Raw genomic sequence first — 23,039 nt, 5'->3', positions numbered from 1 at the left:
TCTATGAATTTAACTATTCTAGGTACCTCATATAAGTGGATTATACACTGTTTGCCCTTCTGTGTGTCTGGCTTATTTCACTTACCATAATGTCTTCAAGGTTCATCCATGCTGTAGCATGTTCATTGAGTTTTTAAAAATTTTATTTACTAGGGGCGCCTGGGTAGCTCAGTCGTTAAGTGTCTACCTTGGGCTCAGGTCATGATCCCAGAGTCCCGGGATTAAGCCCCACATCTGGTTCCCTGCTCAGCGGGGAGCCTGCTTCTCCCTCTCCCACTCCCCCTGCTTGTATTCCCTCTCTTTCTGTCTCTCTGTCAAATAAATAAATAAAATCTTCAAAAAAAATACAAGTTTTATTTACTATACCTTTTTCATTTTTAGAAGTTTCATGTAGTTCTTTTTACAACTGCTTTATCCTTATTAATTTTTGGTAGTCTTATACTTTTTCTTGGTCATGTTGTCAAGCTATCTTTTATTTCTTAAAAACCTATTAAATATACTTATTTTATACATTGTCTCTGATAATTCCAATATCTGAAGTCTTTGTAGATAGGATTCTGCTGTTTGTTTTGCTGTATTAATTTTGCAGAGTGATTTTTTTTTTTTTTAAGATTTTAATTCATTTATTTGACAGAGATCACAAGTAGGCAGAGAAATAGGCAGAGAGAGTGGAGGAAGCAGGCTCCCCGCAGAGCAGAGAGCCCGATTCGGGGCTCAATCCCCGGACCCTGGGATCATGACCTGAGCTGAAGGCAGAGGCTTTAAACCACTGAGCCACCCAGGCGTCTCTGCAGAGTGATTTTTAATAGCACTTTAAAATTGTATAGATTAGAGCTTACAAATAAACCCCTGGAGGTTAGTATCCTGTTTTCTTAAATTTTGCTGAAGGTCTTATCTGGTTTATTTACTGTATAGTTACTTTTTTCCCCTTACAAGTAGTAAATAACTTGTAGGGAAGTATCCTAGTGTTTTTTATTTTTTCTTGATGAAAAACTTAAGTATAGTAATATACCTTACATTTGTATAGGGCCTTCTAGATTGCTAAGCATATTTATATTTTATGATTTTATTTTAAAGTCCTGGAAATAAAGACTCAGAGACATAGCTAATAAGAGGTGGCATTGGAATTTAAACCCTGGTTTTCTTAAGATTCTTTTTACTAGTTATGCTTGCCTTTTAGGTTACTAGATAGACTGTAATCTCAGGGTCTTGTCTGTGACTTGTTCACTGTTACACTGTCAGTACCTTGGACTTTTGAATGAATAAATAACATCGGGGTGCCTGGTTGGCTCTGTCAGCTAAGCTTCTGCCTTCAGCCCAGGTCATGATCTCAGGTTTCTCGGATCAAGCCCCAGGTCAGGCTCCCTGCTCCATGGGGAACCTGTTTCTCCCTCTCCCTCCGCTTGCCTCTCCCCCTGTTTGTGCTCTCTCCCTCTCTCTCTCCCAAATAAACTAATAAAATCTTTTTAAAAACCTAACAACATAGACATGAGTTGCTGTCTGACAAGTGTTTTATTTTATTATTTTTTTAAAAGATTTTATTTATTTGTTTGACAGACAGATCACAAGTAGGCAGAGAAGCAGGCAGAGAGAGGGAGAGAAGCAGGCTCCCCACTGAGCAGATAGCCCGATGTGTGGGGCTTGATCCCAGGACCCTGGGATCATGACCTGAGCCGAAGGCAGAGGCTTAACCCACTGAGCCTCCCAGGCACCCCTGACGAGTGTTTTATAAGGTAGTTCTATTGTAGTCATGTTATTTATGTATTTTGTGTTTATATTTACATATATAATATATAATTATGTACATATAATCATTGAGAGCTTAGAGCTTGTGTGGAAGGGGTTTTTAATGCTTTGTATAACTCTAGCTAAGTTTTTTTAGATCAAAAATTTGATGTATTTGCCTATAGCAAAGAAAATTTGGTTTTCTTGAAAACATTAGATGATGAAGATTAGTGAAGTGGACTTTCTGATACTAGTTCAATTCTTTTTCTAGTTATTAAACAATTCTTTTAAGACTTAGGTGATGGGATGAAATGATTCAAGATTTTCCTAAGGTCACTTTTTATCCTGATAAACTAGGGTGAAGTGTTGGTTAATGTAATCTTTTGATCTGGTGAATTGGTAGAAGCTGGTCTCTAGCTAAATTCATGCCTTTTTTTCTCTGACCTCTTACTTTCTATGTCCCATTCTTGGTTAAAGCTGGAGGGACTTGGGCATTGAATCTTGGCTAGAACATGGATTCATTCACTGAGTTGGTGAGTCAGTAAATGGTTCTTGCGAGCCCAGGTATCAAGAACCATGTTAGGCATTGAGATTAAGACGGAGGGTTAAGATGGATGTGGTTGCTGTCAAGTAGCACAAACTAGAGGTCATGAACTATTATATCCTTTGTCTATATTAGTCATTTATGTATTTAAATTGAATATATGTAAGAAAATCACATTTCTATCTGTTGAAACTTTTCTGGCAAGGGAGAGGATTCTGAGGGCTGTTACTTAATGGAATATATAAGTATAGGGTTTAAGATTCAGAACTATTCAGTTAAGCATATTCTGAAAATTGACTGATACTTTCATTTAAATTGAAGCCTTTTATTAAAGCCTTTTATTAAAACCTGACCTAAGTAAGTTATGGTTCAATCTAAAGACTGCTGTTTGCCTCATACGTGGTTTTGTGCATAGTTAGTATGTAGTAGTGTCTTGGAAATTCTGTATTTCATGGCTCATTTTACATTCCTTTATCTCCCACCCCCTCAAAAAAAAAAGCATAATATATTCACAAGCACATGTATTTTAAAAAAAAAATCTTTTATTTTGAGGTAGAGACTCATAGGAAGTTGCAAAAACAATAGTGTCCTGTATACTCTTTACTCGGTTTCTCCAGTGGTGATATCTTATGTAGCTGTCATAGAATATGAAAACCAAGAAGTTGATATTGGTACATTTGTGTTAACTAGACTATAAGCCATACACAGATCTCACCATTTTTAAAAACCTGCATTTCTGTGTAAGTGTGTAGTTCTGTACAGTTTTATCCCATGTATAGTTTTGTGTAACCACCATAATCAAGATTCAGAACTATTCATCACCACCAAAGAATTCCCTAGCATCACCTCTGTGTATTCACAACCCTACCCAACACTAGTTTTGCCATTATGAGAATATTATGTGAATGAAATAATACAGTATGTAATCTTTTGAGGTACATATTTTAAAAATATAATTTATTTTAATTCTAAAAGAAGAATAACATTTCAGAAATGTTAGACAATGGAAAAAACATACTTTGAAACCACCACTCTAATAGTCATCATTTTGGAGTTTTTTTACAGCCTTGTTCATATGATGTTTTATATCCTATTTTTAGTATATGCTCAATCTTGTTTGTTTTTTTTAACTTAATGTTATATTAAATATTTTCTGTTACCATCATACTTAATTTTCACTATTACAAGAAATGTTGCAGAAAACACATTTGAGCATATAGATTTCTTCATATTTTTAGTTATTTCCTTAGGGCAGATTCCCAGATGTGTGATATTGAGCCAAAGGATATGAAGGTTTATTAGTCTTGAAATATTTGGTCAAATTACTTTTCAAGAGGATAGTATTACTAGTACTGTTTTACGTATGCTTCTTAGATTGGATATTAGTGTTACTTCCCTTGCCCCCCCCACCCCAAATTAATAAGGTGAAAAAGGTACTTCATTGTTCTAATTTTAGAGTGCAGTTCTTTATGTAACTTTTTTTCCTTGAAGAAGAAAATTGGTTGTAATGTCATAATGACATGAACTTTTAAAAATGTGATTTTACTTTTAAGTAATTTAGAAAAGCATTTAAATATCTCTGTTAGTGTTCAATAGTTCCGAGCAAGAGGTTGAATCACCAGATCCTTGTCTTTACCTTAACTGTAACCTCCTTAGTTGGCAGGTTTGTTACCTGCCATATGATTGCCAGTTTCTGCATTGGTTCTCTTTGGTCTCTGCCATTATCTCTTAATTACTATCCTAAGTCTGGATCCTTGACCTTTCCCGTCTATTCGCTCAACAGAGAATGGCTGCCATCCCTCCAATGGTAATACACTGGCACCTCATTCATTTTTCTTATGTTCTTGTCAGCTTTAGGTGCACGGTCATGCAATCATGTTAATGCATTACTGTGATGTTTATCCTTATGGTTAAGTACAATCCTAGGGACTCTGTATAATCTGGGGCATTCATTAGGATTAAATGTCTTCCCTTTTTTGACGACCACTGCAGAAGTTATATGGCCAATAATGTATGGGGCATGTATAATGTGCATGAATAAAAAAAATAACAATACAAGGAAGTTGTACACTTTTTGCTTTTCTGTATGTTTCAGAAATGTTATATTCTTAGAGCAGTAGACCGTCAGGGTAATAACAAAACCCTTAAAGTAAAACAAGTTTTTAGTTGAATGTTACTAAGTGCCATGCACTGTGTAAGTTCTTTATTTAGTCTTCACAATTTTCCCTTAAATTTTTGGGATAGCTAGATATGAGGATCTCATATGTGATGTGGAATAGATAATTGAGAAATTTGATTAGCAGGGAATTATAAAAAAGATACATTATTTGTAATACTAACTTGAATATATACTATATTCCTTCACTGTTTCTTTCCCTCTACAGTGTCAGTGTTTTTCTTTGTCGATGGGTTCTTTGATTAGAAATCTGGATTGTCTAGGAGTGCCTGGGTGGTGTAGTCAGTTAAGCATCTGACTCTTAGTTTTGACTCAGGTCGTGATCTTGGGGTCTTGAGATCAAGCCCAACCTTGTGCTTTGCACTCAGTGTGGAGTCTGCTTAAGCTTCTCTCTCCCTCTCCCTCTGGGCCCTTCCCCCACTTGCACTCTCTTTCTCCAAAGTAAATAAATAAATCTTAAAAAGAAAAGAAAAAAAAAGAAATCTGGATCATCTTTTTGGCTTAATCTCCACCCAGGAGTCATTATCTATTGGATATCATAACAGTATCCCTTTCCTATAGAAGAGAGAATTTAAGGCATTTTCAATGTGTTCTGTAAAATCTTTCTATGTTTTATGATTTTTTTGTTATACTTTTAAAGCTGTTTTATGTACACATAATTCCATAATAACTTTTTAAAAGTTAATTAGCCTTTGAATCTTTTTGAATTTTTCAACACAATTTTCAGAGACAGAATCTGTCAGAAACAGCTGGCTCTTGTTAAGTGTCTAGCTCATTTGGTGAGCAGAAGGGTGGGGGCACGTTAAGAAAGTGGTCTGCTTAGAAGACTCTGCTAGGTCCAAGTGGTCAGTCTGGAGGGACTGGAGAGCGTTATTTCTGTAAGATGATAAAATAGAGGACTGTTAAAAGAGTTTCTACTGAATTATGAACCTTACTTCCATTTTACGGATGAGGAAGCTGAGGCCTCAGGGAGTTGAATAACATTCCTGAGACAGATACTAAGTGGTAGAGTCCAGGATTTGTACCTGAAATGTGAATAGATTGAAATATAGTGTGTCCTCATACGTACTGTGAAGTGTTTGATGCCTTTTAGGTCATCTGATTTAGTCAGTTCAGTGAGTACACGTGAGTGGTCTTCAGGTTGTGCTTGGGGGTAGGGTTTTTGTGGTTATTCCACATCTTGGGTCCTAGTTTTATTTTGCACTTAAGTATTTCTTTTGTGCTAAAAGAAAAATAAGAACTATAAAAAATAAGAGCACATACCCAGGTGAAAATTAGGCTTACAGTAATTTGTTTTGTTTTATATTGGATGTGTGTATGTGACTGCAGTCACATACAGTGTTGTAACTGCTGAGGAAATTGTGAAATGAAAACTTAACGGGGAAGATGGAGTGGAGAACACAGACATAAACCATGCTCTTCCTCCTATGAAATTTCCTTCATAGTTTGGGATCTGAGCATTCATCTTTATCCATGTTATTACTTGCTATTTCATGAAGCATCAGTTGAGCTAGTAATTCATAGGTTCTTTCTGTGCTCACCCAGAACACATTAACCTTTTCCTGATAAATGTTTTGTCAATATTTAGAATCTGGTGTGTATTTTTAGTTTACATTTTGCTTTTTTAGAACAGTTTAAAAAAAAAAAAGGCGGGGTACCTGGGTGGCTCAGTGGGTTTAAAGCCTCTGCCTTCGGCTCGGGTCACGATCCCAGGGTCCTGGGATCGAGCCCCTGCATCGGGCTCTCTGCTCAGCGGGGAGCCTGCTTCCTCCTCTCTGTCTGCCTCTCTGTCTACTTGTGATCTCTCTCTGTCAAATAAATAAATAATAAAGTCTTTAAAAAGAGAAAAAAGAAAAACCTAAAATACTCAATTTCCATTGATTTCCAGATGTTAGAGTCCAAAAAAGTCTTGCCACAAAATAAAATACATATATTACATAATAATTCATTAGGTTTTCTATTTTTATCACTACAACCAGGGCTTCTGATCACTATTAGATAATTGGTCTTGCCACATGGAGTTTAAATTCCAGCCTTCCAAAAGAAATTTAATTATTTTAGTTAGCATAGAAAGCTATATTTCAGATAGTATATGAGATTATTAGGCTATTTCTAAATCTTGAAGATCGCTTAAGGAACTCTTGGTTTTACCTTTGGTGGTCCTTGACTCAGAATTAAATTCATTGATATGAATTTAAATACTCATTTGTGCAGTTGTTAAACCCTGACTTTGATTTGATTATAATTAATATTATTATTAGCAGTACTCTTTTTTTTTTTAGCAGTACTTTTTAATTGAGTATATCAAGTACCTCAAATACTCTTGAGCCTAATGAATAATTTAGTAAAAAATACAGAATGAAAATGAAAATTGTCAACTGATAACATTCTTGCCCTTTTTCTTTGTAAATGTCAAGATATGTAAACCCCACCCACATAATAATTGGCACTTTTTTACCTCCTATTTTCTTAAGTACATCTTTATTTCATGAGTTTGTTTGTTGTTTGCATTGGTCTAAGTATTTGAATCTGGCCAAGGAATATATAGATTTTTTGATATGCCAGCTAGCATCTTTCATTTACTTGATATATTCTAGACCTCATTAGACTAATTGGTTATGACAACAAATCTTTGTGCTATATAATTTGATTTTTTTTGGTTTTGTTTTAAACAGATCATTAAGTCTGTAAATTTAGAATGGTACATAGCAATATAGCTGTGTGCTCAGATGGAAATCAGTGTTGTTAACAAGAGATCCAGTAGAAGGATTTCTTTTTTTCTTTCTTTTTTTTTTTTTTTTTTAATATTTTATTTATTTGACAGACAGAGATCACAAGTAGGTGGCAGAGAGACAGGCAGAGAGAGAGAGGAGGAAGCAGTCTCCCTGCAGAGCAGAGAGCCTGATGCGGGGCTCGATCTCAGGACCCTGGGATCGTGACCCGAGCCGAAGGCAGAGGCTTTAAACCCACTGAGCCACCCAGGCACCCCAAAAGGATTTCTTACTTTACAAAAAATAAATGTGATCCTCTCCCTAATTATTAATTACCATGTTATATACTCCACCCCCTTCAAGATTTTTTTCCCTAGTTTTCTGGTTTTATAATTGAACAGTCAGATTGTAATAAACTTTTTTTTTAAAAGATTTTAAAAATTATTTATTGGACAGGGAGAGAGATCACAAGTAGGCGGAGAGGCAGGCAGAGAGAAGGGGAAGCTGGCTTTCTGCTGAGCAGAGAGCCTGATGCGAGGCTCGATCCTAGGACACCGAGATCATGACCTGAGCCGGAGGCAGAGGCTTAACCCACTGAGCCACCCAGGTGCCCCTGTAATAAATGTCTGAAGCAGAGGTGGAAGAGGGCATCAGATTAGTATTAGCAGCTTTGTTATTTGTTCTTTTCAGGTAGTAGCAAAACCAAAAATCATATTAAGTAGCAACATTTAAAACTTAGCTTTAGAGTTTGAACTGTTTCTTTTAATTTCTTGAGTTTTAGTTGAGGGACCATTTTCTTCAATGTTACTTGGAATTTAAGAGATAAGGAGAAGAATTCCTTTAGAAAAATGGTATCTTAAAAGTTTGTTATTTTGCCATTGGAAACTTATTGTCCACGACTTTGTCCTTCCCCTTCTCCCTGTTTTTTAACTGCCTTTGGATTCAGTGATTTTGGTACTTAGATTCTTTACTAAATATTTCTGGTGCATGTAGCCATTTGTGATCTAGACCCTAACCAGGAATTTCAACCAGATAGTTTTTTTCTTTTTTTTTTTCCTTTTGGTAAAGTACAGTTTTTAAGAGTGTTGACAGAATTATAGTGCATACAGTTTTATTTATGTTATCAAAGTTGCAGTGAGTGAGATAAATTCTTCACGTATTTCTTTATCTCTTATACTTTGTTTTGAGTGATTCAAAGCTGCCATAGTTGTACACATTCTCACTAAGGAGAAGATGTGCCCTCTACTCTGGGACGTTGGTTGTTGGGTAACCTCTAGAAGTGTACGTTCTCAGTTCCACTTAATATTGCCTGCAGATGAACAAGTAGAACTATTTATGCATCAGAAGGTCAGGGAGAATTGTCTAAATTCATTAACAAATTTTTAACTTATTCATTATTTAATAAGATTTATTTATTTATTTGAGAGAGAGAGCGCGTGTGCGCGCACGAGCAGGGAAGGACGAGCAGGGAAGGATGGAGGAAGAGGGAGAGAGAGAAAGGTTCTCAAGTACTTTTCCCGCTGAGTGGGAGCCCATCACAAGGCATCATCTCAGGGCCCCGAGATTGTGACCTGAGGTGAAATCAGAAGTCGAACAGTTAACCAGCTGAGCCATCCAGGTGCCCGTTAACTTATTCATTTTTAACCAAAAGGGCAGTATGTGTACATGGTCCAAAATTTAAAGGTACATAAGGGTTTATTGTGAAAAGCATGTCTCCTTCCTACCTCCCTGTCTTGTAGGTCCTCCCCTCCCTTGAGATAGTTGCTGTTTGTAGTGAATTTTCTACATTTACAACTATACCTACTCTTTTTATTAGCTGTGTCCAATCCGTTGTGTTGAATATACTATAAATTCCCTTTTTGGTGGACATTAAGCTTCTTTCCTATCTTTTATAAATAGTGTGGTAGTATTTTATGTATATTTCACTCCTGTGCAAATATATCGTACTTCAAATTGTAGAAGTATAATTTCTTTGCCAAAGCTATATATATGCATTAAAATTTTTGATAGGTACTGACAAATTGTTCTTGGTGTATTCATTTTCTAAAGTTAGAATATTAGTTTTATAAGGCAGTGTTTGCATAAGTATGATCATCAGTTGGTTGTGTTGTTTATAACTAGATTTATCTTCTTTATTTTTATTAATAAGGTAATTGCAAATGGATTGCTCACATTGCACAAGCTACTGACATTTGCTTGTTTACTTTGTCAAAATGGATTGTTTTAATTACTAGCAGTCATTAGAATTTTATTCTTTTACATAGGTAGCCTCTGTCTTGTAAACGAATTGCTTAAAAAGGGTTTTGGCTAAGTGCTGGGTATAGGGGAAATGGGGAGTTGAAAAAAATTTGGAATTAGGAGCCTATTTTTCTAATTAGTCTTACAAAAATGGTGTTTAGCCTACTCGGTCAGACCATAAAAAATGATGTAACCCGTTATATCACAATGTATTCAAAACACCCTTTAAAATACTGGTGGAAATTCATTCATCTGGCTCCATCCCTACCTTAAGAAGCTGAGCTGTGATTTCCAGGACTTGGGGCTGGAGCCTAGGGGTTAGATAGGGTGAAGCCTGAGGAGCAGAATGCCTGGAGGCGGGCAGTGAGTGAGTTGGAGGTAAAAGAGTGAGAAAGAGCTGTAGAGTGAGCCCGAGGTGGTTTATTCTTTCTTTCTGTTGCTACCTGGTTGTGCTGGGACAGGGTTAGGGAGGGAGCAGGGAAGTGAGAAAGATAGGATTCTCCTGCTCAGTAACTTGCATTTTTTTATCAGTCCCATTCAGGAGATCCTGATATCTGGGATTCAGGTGACTTGAGATGAATTAGAGCTTGATGGAGGTGGTGGAGAGGGATGGACAGTGAACATGTTTGTAAATGTCAGGTTTCTAGAGGCTGAGGATGGGGAAGTGGAATAGAAAAGATTTCTAGTGATAAGACAAAGAACCATCTGTAAAGCATTTATAGCTCTCTTTTTAAAAATCTTTTATATTTTTTTGGAGGCAAGTGGGTGAGCAGTGTTGAGGGCATTTTAAGCATTGTTTTGGGGGAGAGGACAGTGACATCTTGGCTTCATACGGATTTTTTTTAAAGGGTACTCTAACCATTCTTCTTTGAAGAGGAGACCTACACAAAGGCTCTGACTTAAAGAGAATGTTCTGTTATATCCTAGTTGGTTTAAAGGTATCTGGGCTGGTCCCCCTTGAAGTGGTAGCAATAATTCTCTTTCTGTTTGGTTCCATGGTGGAGCCAAACAGAGTTGACTATACACCCGTTGTCCTTCAGACATGTCTGAATTTCTCAGCCTATTTATGAGCATCAACAAACACTTTGTGCATACTTCTGCCATGGGTTGAATGCGTCTATTTTCCTTTAATTTAGCTTAAAACTAGTAATGGAATTCCTGAGGTTTTGAGAGGAATAGTGTTGGCAAGCTTAGTTTTGAAACTAAAGGCAAATTAAGATACCAAGCAAAACAGGAGACTATTACTTTAGAAAGGGATCTTGAAACTCTGCTGACATTTGCAAACCCAGTGTCTTATATTTATATAAGCTTTAGATAGGAACTGCTATTTTTCTAAAATTGTTGGTTTAAAAATAATTGTTACATTTGTGCATTTAAAAAGTTGCTTCTAACACACTTTGGGTATGCTGGAGCTCAGCCTTTTCAGCAAAGTACTCAGACATTTGGGCATCAGCCCTTTTGGTCTTACTCTGTCTCAGGCCATTTAAGTTAATTAAGATGGATCGTGGATGTTAGGAATTTGATAAGCTTCCATTAAAATCTAATGTGGTTTAAAAAATTGCTTAAAGTGGCCTTGGAATATGTTAAAATATGCCACCATCAGAAGAATTAGGAAATTTAGCTGAGTATTGCTAAAATGACAAATGATGGCACTTGTCATTTTAATGTTTGTTTCTTAAAGGTACTGTTTCATCACCTTTGGAAGAGATAAGATGCAGGTACCCTGAAGGATTATACTAATTAAAAATAGGACCTTCCCTGATTGTCTGTTTAATTTTAACTTTTGTGTGTGTGCCATTAGTATTCATTTGTGGCCTCAGTATTTATGTAAATTTTGCCCATTAACCCATGTTGTACTATATGTTGGCTAATTGAACATAATAATAATAAAAAGAGAAATGGCATAAAAAAGTGCTAAGTAAATACCTTCTAAATATTACAGAGTTAGAACCTTTAGGTGGTATATTATAGAGCAAAATACCAATTGCTTCAAATAAACAAAGACCTAGAAGAAAAACTGTACATTGAATATATTCGGCTTAATTTACTTTGTGCTTGGTGGCCTGGCCCTTTCCTACTAGTGTTGATTTTATACTACTAGAAATTCCATTAATTATTTTCTCATATCTCTGCTTCAGTATAAGTATATCCTTGTTGTGTGGATACACCCGTTAATACCTTTGGACTAACTGGACTGTAGTTTGCAATGCTAAACTCAGTGTAAGTTGGTGGTGTAGTTCTCTAACATGGGAGTCTCTCAAAATTGAATATATAATGAATTTTAGGAATTCTAGGAATTTTGAGAAATTCCTAATTTTTAGGAATATTGAGAAATAGTATCTACAGAACTACTAACAGCATGAGAGCTTTGGAATCTTAAATAGTTGTAACTTACATTTAACTTTTTGATAAAGCATTAATATTTGACTTGTCATAATACTGTTTTCCTCCTTTAATTGGTAGGATTGGGTCTAGATTATAATAGTTAACCTGAAAAGTTAGTAGAGCAGAAAACTCTTATTATTACAGGCAATAGAGAGTCATTAAAGGTTGTTGAATAAAAGAGTAATTTAGTAAAGATAACTTTTCAGGAATATTATTCTTATAACTGTATGTATAACATATTGGGCAGTAAACTTCATAAAGGTCAGTTTAGAGGCTAGGCAAGAGGACATAAGGAGAGTCTGAACCAGAATGCTTGAATAGGGAAGGAGAAATGAGTCTGGATGGGAACATTTTGTAGAATATATTTTTTCTTGATTATAAAAATACAGTAAATGTATAAAATACAGAAAAATGTGGGGAAGATGGCACCTATTTTTATTTCTATCATTTAGAAATATAACCACTTTAATATTCTCAGGCAGTTCTTTTTAGTTCTGTTTAATCTTATGTCCTCCTGAGTGTACCCTCACCTCAAAACTTTGGAGAAAGAGTTTACAAGTCTTGATTCTCTTCTCATAGATTATGAAGTTTTAAAAGAAAATGGTTTTCTAAGATGATATAATTTTATTCATGTGCTACAGGATCCCAAGACGTGTTTGGGAATGAGTGAATTTGGTAACTGCTGGAAATCAGTGAGTAGACGAAGATAATGCCTAGGTTTTGAGATTGTGTGAATAGTGGGAAAGGGGAATTTGGCTAGCTTCTGATGGTGAAGTTGGAAGTGGTGTTGGTAGTGATAGAGTGATCCAGAAGAGAATGGGTTTTATTTGAAGGTATTGCATCAGATGTTCTGGCACAATATCTGAAATTGAAATATGAAGCTTCGCTGAGTATTTGGGGTGATCACAGTGAGAAAATGTGGAGGAAGAATTGAGTTTAGAAATAGCCACAGTTCTGGTCAGAAGAGTGTTTCTGATGTATCACTGTTTCAAGGACCACTCCAAAATGCAATTATTTCCTTATTATTCTTTAAGTGACTTTTTTTACTTAAATACGTTTATTTTAAAGGGAAATATTATATTGGTACTAAAAATGGCAAACAAATATAACTTGCTTTAAGCAGTTGGCAATGGAGAAATGAAAGTGATGACACCAAATAGAATAGTATTAAATTTTAGCTAGATAAATCCTCTGCGTTTAAGTTACTCAATTAAAAAAACCAAATGAAACAAAAAAACCAGTAAGACTTTGTAATTAGAAGGCTCAAGGGCTTGACAAGCTAATAACTTTCTCATGAAACGATTCATTATTATGTATGTGTCACCTACTGTGGTATATATCCCATGCTTTGGGAGATGCTGAGCTGTGGTAGAGGACGAGGAATCTGCTGTGGAAACAGGCAGTGAGTGGTCACACAATGAGAACCAGGAGAGAGCGATGATGTCCTAGAAGTCTTAGGGTGTTTCAAAAAGGTATGTGTGATGCTGTTGAAAAATCAAGGAAAGGTTTTTGATAACTTGCATTATCAGGATATGGTTATGTCCATTTAATGCACACTAAGAAGTTTCTGCATTCTGGTAATTCTGATGTATTTGGATTCAGCCAGTTGCCACTGGCAAACATATAGAGATTGATAAAATACTTCCTTGGTGCGTTAGCAAGTTTTATCTGGGGTATATATATAAATAGTGAATAAAAATGTGGAGAAAGAACAAGACATTTATGAGGAAATAGATTCATGGCTTTGAAATAAGTAACTGTTAGAACATTATTTCAGTCATGTTAAGCTTATGACAGATTTTAGCAGGGCTAGTTACTTCAATAGTCATGATTAATTTGTAGATCCAGGCATAAGCATAAATTAGGCTGCCATATATTATAGACAAATACATAATACACTTACCTATGTATGCACATTTGCATGCACACAATTACAGTTTCCCTAAAGAGGAATAGAATTCCCCTGCCCCCTTTTGGATCCTATTTTTAGGAAATTTGATTGTACATCTTCATAGGGATAGGGAATAATTTTGAGGAATAATTATTATGCAGTTTTTGTCTCTCTGTCATACTCCAGGGTATGAACCAACACTGGTCACAGGTGTGAAGTTCCTTTAACTTTTGGTGGGTTGGTGAAGTTAGTGTATTAACACTTTACTTTTATTTTTGTTGTCTTTTTTTTTTTTTTTTTCCCCAGCCTCCAAACCGTTTATTTGGCCGGACTTGGAAGTGGGGGTCGCTGTGGGAGTGGGGGGTGAAGTGGGCACAATATTGTGGATGGCAGGGCCTGGTGCAGGCGGGTTGGGCAGGTGTGGCCCTCAGGTGAAGGTGGAGCCGTTCCAGCCCACGTTGGCGGCGTTCAAGTCGCAGTAGTTGATGTAGATCCTATCCGGGCTGACTCGCAGGCGATCCGTCGGCAGGCGATCGGACAGGAGGCCGCACAGCAACTTGTGTAGAAGCGGTTCTCGGGCCTCCGATCTGCCGGGCCTCCGATGCTGTGCAAACTGCAGAGCGCGCACGGCTGGCTCACTGGAGCCGCCGAAGGCCCTGAGCTGGTCTGGGACCACGTGCACCGCGATGCACTGGGCCGGCTTGCCGGTTGCCTGCGCCAGCTGCTGAGTGAGCGAGCTCGGAAAGGAGTCCGTCCGGCACGGAGGAGCAAGGGACGTTGGTGTTCACCACGAGCAGCCGCATGCTGGCGGAAAAACGGCCCCGACCGGTGCACGGGAACTAACTGGCGTGCCTCCCACTGCAGCCCGGGAACCTGAGCTCTTTGTTGTCTTTAAAATGAAAATTTGTCCTTGAACTCTGAATAAATTTTGGAAGTTCTTTGAGTTTATAATGCTAAAATCATTCTGTGAATTACCCATAATAGTGCTTTGTTTTTCTCTGCATTATAAAATTTGTTTTCAGGAATGTGTGCTTTCCACACCTTTTTCCAAGCTGAATTTAGGTGGTCCTGATTTGAGATTAACCTTTTTAAATGTAAAAATGTTTTATTTAGGAACTGGAGTACTTGAGAAAATTTATCAAATTGATACATATGATGATTCAGCCTTAGTCCCTTGCCCCATTTTAAAGAATGAGATGAAGTGTAAGTAGACAAAATACATAGCGGCAGTTGTTGGGGCCCCAAACCCTATAACCATCCTGAAGTATAGTACTGCATCATCTAACCATCATTTAGAACAATGATTCTTTGGGGCAGAAAGACGTTCATGACTCCCAAGCAACCAACTAAAAAATCATTTTTAGGAATGTACCTTGTTTAAGTTGGGAAGTGCTGTAGAAGTAATTGATTCTGGCAGAAAAGAAATGTGTTAAAAGAGAATTGGGTATCTCTTTTGCCATTACATGCTCTGGAAAGTGCTCAAGTCTGAAATCTGTTTCTAGTGGAAGTATGATTATTACGATATTTCTTTTATATCGTATTAGGGCCTTTAAACTTATTTTAAACCCATTTTGAGCAACATGGGATTTGTTACAACAAAGAAGCGAGATGGAAATGTGATCCACCATGTAGAAATATGCTCTACTGCTCACCTGGAGATTTTTCTGGTTCTGTGTTTCTTCAGGGATATTAGGATTCTTCAACTCTGGCTCTGCAGAGATGGGGTGGTTGTGTGGAAAGAGGCAGGGACTTGAACTGGCCCCATCAACTGAAAATAAATTCTTCAGTAGTTTTATGTTGGGATTTCATGATCATATTGTGTACCAAAATGCCATTCTGTTATTATTGATATGTTTACCAGGCTGCAAATATTCTTTAATGGATTGCATGTGTTCAGGCATCTGTAAGAGCATCTGTGAAACAACTATATGGAGAGACATGCATCTTTTTTTGGATTTTTTTAAAGACATCATTTATTTATTTGACAGACAGGGATCAAGTAGGCAGAGAGAAAGGGGGAAGCAGGCTCCCCGCCAAGCAGAGAGCCAGATCCAGGGCTCTATCCCAGGACCCTGAGATCACGACCAGAGCCGAAGGTAGAAGCTTTAACCCACTGAGCCACCCAGGTGCCCTCTGTTTTGTATTAAAGGAAAATTATTTATTACGATGGACTTTGCTGGGTGCAGCATATTCAATTGATAATGTAGTTATCTCAGTTTCTTAGTCTAAAAAACTTCATATATAACATGGTTTGAATTTGGGTTATAGACAGCTCATTCAGGAAATACGTATTGCCTGCCTACGTGTCAGGCATTTTTTAAGGTGCTTGGTGTGCTGCAGAGAATGAGAGACATGTCCCTGTTCTAATGCATTCCAGTGAATGAAAGAAGCAGCAAACAAATCAATGTGTTTGGTCTGGTAATGATAAATATGAAGGAAGTGAAAGCAGGGCAGTTTGTAGTTTCCAAGCATGTTCTTCATTATGGTGACCCTTCTTTAGTTTTCGGTCAACTGTATGCTCTGTATCAGGCCTTCCTGTTGTGGTGTTGCTATTGGTAAATGGAAACCTGCCGCAGTAGCAGCCTATACCCTTACCCTCCAAGGAGTCCCTGTATTCATTTCTGTCGCTGTGTAACAAATTGCCACAAACTCAGTGGCTTAAAACAACACCCATTTATTAACTAGCGCAGGGTTCTGTATGTCAGAAGTCTGGGTGTGGTGTGGTTGGGTTGTCTACTCAGGGTATTGCAAAGCTGAAATCGAGTTGTCATATGGGCTGAGTTCTTGTGTAGAGGATCTTCCAAAGCTTACTTGCAAAGCTCAAATTGTTAGCAGGACTCACTTCTTTGCAGTTGTGGGACTGAGCTCCCATTTCCTTGCTGCTTAAATAGGAGCCACGCTCAGCTGGTAGATACTGCCTGTATTGTTTGCCACATGGCTCTTTCCATCTACAAAGTCGGCTGGGGAGATTGTTGCTCACCCACCAGTTTCCCTGGCTTCTCTGTCTTACTTAGACCTAGATTTAAAGGGTTTATGTGGTTAGCTTGGGTCCCCCTGGATAATCACTTTTTCTTAAAGTCAGCTTTTTAAAAGTCAGCTTTATCATGGGAGTGAAATCTGTTATCTTCACAGCCCCATGGGTAGTGCAGGGTATGTACCCTCGGAAGTAGAGATCTTGGATCTTACAGTTCTGCATATTGCAGATGGTTACTGTTGTGTGGCTGTCAGTAAGCACTGCAGTTGCCACTGCTGTGTGTGAAGAGGACCATCAAGAGCTATACTCAGTACATTTATTAGGTATCACGAGGTTCTACAGTGATAGGAATGGGTTTCTCTCGGGCTCCTAAGAGGAGTTTGAGTCAGAAGCTGTTAGTAGGAAGTAGCCAGAGTGGTGGAGCAGTATGTGTCTCTGCATTTTGCTTTTCAGTGCTAGGAATGAGATGGGAAATAGTGGCTCGGGAGAAAGCAGAGGAAAAGGATAGGTTCTGAAGGCCTACTTCACCCCTGGGGCTCAGGCTCAGAGTTGAGCTGTTTCATGGAAATGAGATCACCAAGGGTTTTTTGCCCCCCAAAAAGGAAAATTGGTATTAGTTAAATATTTTTACAGACTTTTAAAGATTTTATTTATTTGAGAGAGAGAGAGAATGTGAGCATTGGGTGGGGGGAGTGGGACAGAGGAAGAGGGAAAGAGAGAGGATCTCAAGCACACTCCACGCTGAACATGGAGCCCGGCTGAGACCGTGAGATCATGACCTGAGCCGAAATCAAGGGTTGGATACTTAACCTACTGAGCCACCCAGGTGCCCCTTTATAGATTTTTAAAGACAGAGCTTTTACGGGAATTTAAAGCATAGATCTGGGAGATGGAAATGAGAGTTTATTTAGGAAAACGAACGAAACAAAGTATAGTTTATAGAGGAAAATAACTTGTCTACTATGTTAGCAATTGCATCCCATTACAAAATATATTTTTTCAGGTAGAAAAATTCTTATGTAACTTTAAAAACACACACTTTTTCTTCATCATCAAAATAGAATCATGGAGTCTGATGTGAGTAAATGGACAACCAGCTTTAATTCCGTGCTTCCTAAGTTAGTCACAATTGTGCATCTGGTTGTAGAAGTCTTCTAATTCTTAACATGTTTCCACTTTCCATTCCTAAGGAGTACTGCATGTCATATGGTACCTGATATTACCAATGAGGAAATGGAAACAAAGGAAATGTCAACCTTCCTTTGCAGTAGACAGATTCTGGCTTATGTGTTGGGAGTGTATTTCTTTGGAAACATTTCTCTGCTTTTTAGTGGTGGGAAAGTAGGATTCACTGTGTACTAATCTTGGAAAACTAATTCCATAAAATGAAGGATACATGTATTATAAATTAATTTGTTTAGCAGTAGGGTTTAGTAAGTGCTAACTAAGATTGTATTCTAATATTAGGGAAAAATTCAGATCTATTGAATCAGTGAACAGTATGTCCCATAAGTTTTGATTTATGTTTTAAAATACACAGGTGGTCTTAGTTACAAGTAAACAAGAATACCACTTAAAAGACTTGTAGTGGAGCATAAAAGTTTTATTAGACATGGAGCTATGTTTCTGCCAGTAACTCGACATTTTGAGGACAGATAGCATCCCATTTCCAATTTGAGATTGGGTACAAAAATATCCTAGGGCTGAGAATAGGCATAGTAAATTGTACCAACAAAAACCTTTTGTCTATTTGTAATGGAGGGAAAGTCTTCATTGAGTATGCATGGGAAAATGTGATATACGCTCTTTATGTTTTAGATGGGACCTCATGTTTTCTGATGATTACTCTGTACCATTAATTTTCAATGCCAATTCCAGAAAATGTCCCTGCATATGAATTCCTTGTTTGTTTGTGTTCTGTTGTTTTCATCTTTGGCTAATTAGAACCCCCCCCTTCTGTTTAATTAATTTTTCTCTTCACATATTCTTCAGTTAATGTTTTTATACTACTTTAACCTAAAATTTTCTCCTAGTGTTCAGTAAAGTTGTCTTCAGATGTCTTTTATTTTCACCCTAACACTGTTTGAGTTGGCTTTAAGACATGCTTATTTTGCATAAATTTCTCCTTATGGAGAAGAATCACATGTAGCATTAACACTTCTGGGAATTGTTTCAAAATTTAGTTTATTGTCTTAATGTTAATAAGACTTTTCAAAGTCTGGTTTTTGGTTCTATATTCCAAAGAATATATTTGATTTTGTTGTTTTAATTGGGTTGTGTAACATTCAGTTTGATCCCAAATCCTCCATAAAATTAAAATTAACTTTTAGTCCTCTTTATAGTTTATCCAGTGTTTCAAAATGGTACTACAAATATAATATGCTGATAAATTTGGGAAGTACCAATATGTATTCTTTAGGGGAAATTATTTGAATACGATATACTACTATTAATAACAAATGTATTTAGTGAGATTGTTTAATAAATATTAATGGCTGCTCAGCTGTTAGATAAAACTTTGTGGTGGCAGCAATTAAAAATTGTATGATATAATTACATAGAGTTTTTTATAGTTATCAGTGAAATGTAACTACAGTGAAGTGGTGTCTGTGTCCATTAGGGAATATTTTGTTGGTCAAGTATTTAACTAGTTTAATACATGATCATTGAAAGAGACTATAATTTAATACACAATAGTCCATATTCTGTATGTTGTGTGTGTGCATGGCACATGAACTGATATATTTTCAAAAAGTTAAAACGAATAAATTCCTGAAAGGCTAATGTAGTACTTTAGTATTGTTACTATTCATTACTGAGTTTGTGAATATGATGATAGATAAAACACTTATCTCAGTTTCTGGTTTGTTCTTGATACCTACTACAGTTATTTCCTTGTTGATAGGATACAGAAAATGAAATGTTAAAATTTTTTTTTTTTTTTTACAATTTATTTATTGGGAGGCCTGGATGGCTCAATCTGTTAAGCACCTGCCTTAGACTCAGGTCATGATCCCAGTGTCCTGCTATGGTGTCTTGCTATCCTGTCCTATTTCCAGCTCCTGGCTTAGCAGGGAGTCTGCTTCTCCTTCTCCCTCATCGCCTCCCTCTGCTTGTGCTCTCTCTCTCTCTGACAAGTAAGTAAAATCGTAAAAAACAAAACAAAATCTTCATTAGCTTCCCCTTTAAAAATAAGATTTATTTATTAGAGAGAGAGAGAGAGCATGTGCGTGAATGAGGGGTGTGTGTAGGGCGGAGAAGGAGAGAAAGTTTTTTTTTTATAAAGATTTTATTTACTTATATGACAGAGACAGACACAGCGAGAGAGGGAACACAGCAGGGGAAGTGGGAGAGGGAGAAGCAGGCTTCCCACACAGTGGGGAGCTGGGTGCAGAGTTCTATCCCAGGATGTTGGGATGGGGAGCCTGAAGTGGGGCTTGATCCCAAGACCCTGGGATCATGACCTGAGCCAAAGGCAGATGCTTACGGACTGAGCCCCCCAGGCACCTGAGAAGGAAAGAATGTCTTAAGCCAACTTCTTGCTGTCATGGGCTGATCTCATGACCCTGAGATCACAACCAAAGCCCAAATGAAATCACATGCTTAACTGACTGCGCCACCTGGGCGCCCCTAAAATGTTAAATGTTAATCTAAAATAGATGTGGTCAGGAAGATGTGTACTAAAATCACACAATATATCCAAAGGTAAGTAGAAATAATCCATCCAGAGCTATATGGCTGCCACAAGAGCATGGGTTTTAGGGTCATATTCCCTGAATTTGAATCCTGTCTCCACCACTTAGCTCGGTGACTTGGGTAAGTAGTTTATTATCTCTACTTCAGTTTGTTCTTCTGTAAAATGGGGATACCTATGTCATAAGGCTATTATGAAGACAAAAGAAATTGTAAAGTGCTTAGAATAATGATACACATAATAAACACTATATAAATGTTGGTTAAATAAGATTTTAAATTACAGAGTATAGGACCATTCATGTGTTTTTTTTAGTCATTTACTAGAATCATAGGATTCTCCAGTTCGTTCATGTAGCAGCCTTCGATTCTTTACCAATTCCTAAGGCTTACTGCTCCCGCCGTCAGCTCCACTTCTCTATTTCTATTTCTGTATTTCTGTTTCTTTTACCTCTGCTGCTGCTTCCATTTTGTCTCCTTTTTCTGCATCTGCATATCATCATCATCATCATCAAAGACTCTGCTAAGTTAAGGTAGTTTCCAAGATGTGCCATTGGAGGCTAAGCATGGCAAGTAGAAATGCTCAAAGGTGGTCACTCAACTAAGTAGTAGTAAAGTGGCAGATCTGGGATTAAGGCTCTGGTCTTCCACTCCAGATACAATTGCTTTTTTCATTGTGCCACAGCTGCTTTAGAGGGCTGAAGGTTGTCCTTGGTTATTTTGTGCCTCTATTCAAGACTTCATTTCCCTGCTCCTCCCAATTACACATAAACACACATAAAAATATTGGAAAGAGGGCACCTGGGTGTCTCAGTTGGTTAAGCGACTGCCTTCAGCTCAGGTCATGATCCCAGGGTCCTAGGATTGAGCCCTGCATTGGGCTCTGTGCTCAGCTGGAAGCCTGCCTCTCCCTCTCCCACTACCCTTCTTGTGTTCCCTATCTTGCTTGGTCTGTCTCTATCCCTGTCAAATAAATAAATAAAATCTTTAAAAAAATATTGGAAAGAAACTTAATTACACCCTTTGTATACTAAGTAAATGGGATCAATTAATTCGGTGGTGGCTTTCTGTAGGAGGAGGAGGAAGCACCTGGCTATTGCTCAGGGCTGTTTTAGGTGGGAATGTAATGGGGAAGCATAGGAGTCTTCTGCTTTTGCCCATGTGGAAACAGAAGGAAGTGAGAGAGAATATAAGGGACTGCCTGCTAGACCAATGAGTGTTTTTCATTTTGTGATGGATATATATTTTTAAAGACTTTATTTATTTATTTGATGCAGAGAGAGAGAGAGAGAGCGCGTGCGTGAGCACACCACCACAAGCAGGGGGAGGAACAGAAAAGGAGGGAGAGGGACAAGCAGACTCTCAGCTCAGTGCAGAGTCCCATGTGAGGCTTGATCTCACAATGCTGAGGTCATGACCTGAGCCAAAACCAAGAGTTGGGATGATCAACTGACTGAGCCACCCAGGTGCCCCGGTGATGAATATTAATCTAGTTTGGAATACACTAGTAAGAATGGATACCATTTGTATATGTGCAAAAGCTAATAAGACCTTATTAACTTAAAGAAGGGAAAAACTTAGGTATAACAAGTAATATAATTTCTGAGAAAGCTTTTAATGTTTGTGACTGATAACCATATGGCATAATAACTTGTGCATTTCATGAATGTTTTCATTTAGGTATATTAAGCATTTTTCTTTCTCTTTTTAAAGTTTATTATTATTTTTTTAGTAATCTCTATACCCATTGTGGGGCTGGAACTCATGACCCCAAAATCAAGAGTTGCGTGCTCTATGACTGAGCCAACCATGTACTCCAGGGATTTTTAATCCCTTTTTATGTTGTCAGTTTACAACCAAAATAACTTAGAAAAAAACACTGGAAAAATTCTGTATGTGAATTCTTGAAACCATGACCAGCTCTGAAATTTGCTGCCTAGCATCATCCTCCCTTTCTCTGACCATTAGAATGGCCTGTTGTCTAGAGGACACACTGGAATGGTAGCATGTCTCAATTTATTGGAAAGACCATGGTTCTGGTCATGAAAGTTTGATGGTCTTAAGTGAGACCTATTTGGCTAGCATGTATTAAATCATACTTACTCAAAAATGGGTGTTGTTTCTTTTTTACAGTGACTGTAACATTCTAATGTTCTTGGTTGTTAGAGGAGATTGAGTTTGATAATGAAGTCAATCCAGTGTAAAATACTTAACATGTAAAGTTGTATGCAGTATAATAGATAGATTATAGGACTGGGAGTCTGGAAATCTCAGCTATCCTTGCATACTTTTGTTGCTAAACAAAACTTTGTTAGTGTCTTTATGGAAGTGTGATTATAACACTCCTATTCTTCTTCAAATAATAGAATGAGGCTATTCAAAATAGTATGAACATTTACTGATACACAAGATAGTATGGTTGTTGGTTACGGTTTATTTTTTCTTCGTATGTAATTTTCCCCTCTGTTTGCTGCTTCATTTATTTTCCTTTTTCTGGATCAGTTCTCTCTCAGATTACTTTTTAAAAATTTTGCATACATTTGCTTTCAGTATTTCATTATGAAAAAGTTTAAGTATACAGCAAAATCTAGAAAGAGAGCCATTGATCTTTCTCTTCAGGTTTCTTCAAATGCTTTTCTACTTGGAGCCCAGTTCAAGGCCTCATTCCATTTTCAAGGCAACCATTATTTTTCTCTTCTTTA

The 23,039-nt window shown here is 37.3% G+C and overlaps 1 protein-coding gene and 1 pseudogene across 5 annotated transcripts in view; one reads left to right on the top strand and one right to left on the bottom strand.

Moving 5' to 3' along the window:
• FRS2 (fibroblast growth factor receptor substrate 2) overlaps nt 1-23,039 on the top strand; it is a 117,202-nt gene that overhangs the window by 8,819 nt on the left and 85,344 nt on the right. The window lies entirely within an intron of this gene.
• LOC116593168 lies at nt 13,974-14,529 on the bottom strand (annotated as a pseudogene).

Source organism: Mustela erminea, chromosome 6, assembly GCF_009829155.1.
Source record: "Mustela erminea isolate mMusErm1 chromosome 6, mMusErm1.Pri, whole genome shotgun sequence".
Classification (NCBI taxonomy): Eukaryota; Metazoa; Chordata; class Mammalia; order Carnivora; family Mustelidae; genus Mustela; species Mustela erminea.
Note: the sequence above shows the minus strand (reverse complement) of the source record. Positions and strands in the feature narration are given on the sequence as shown.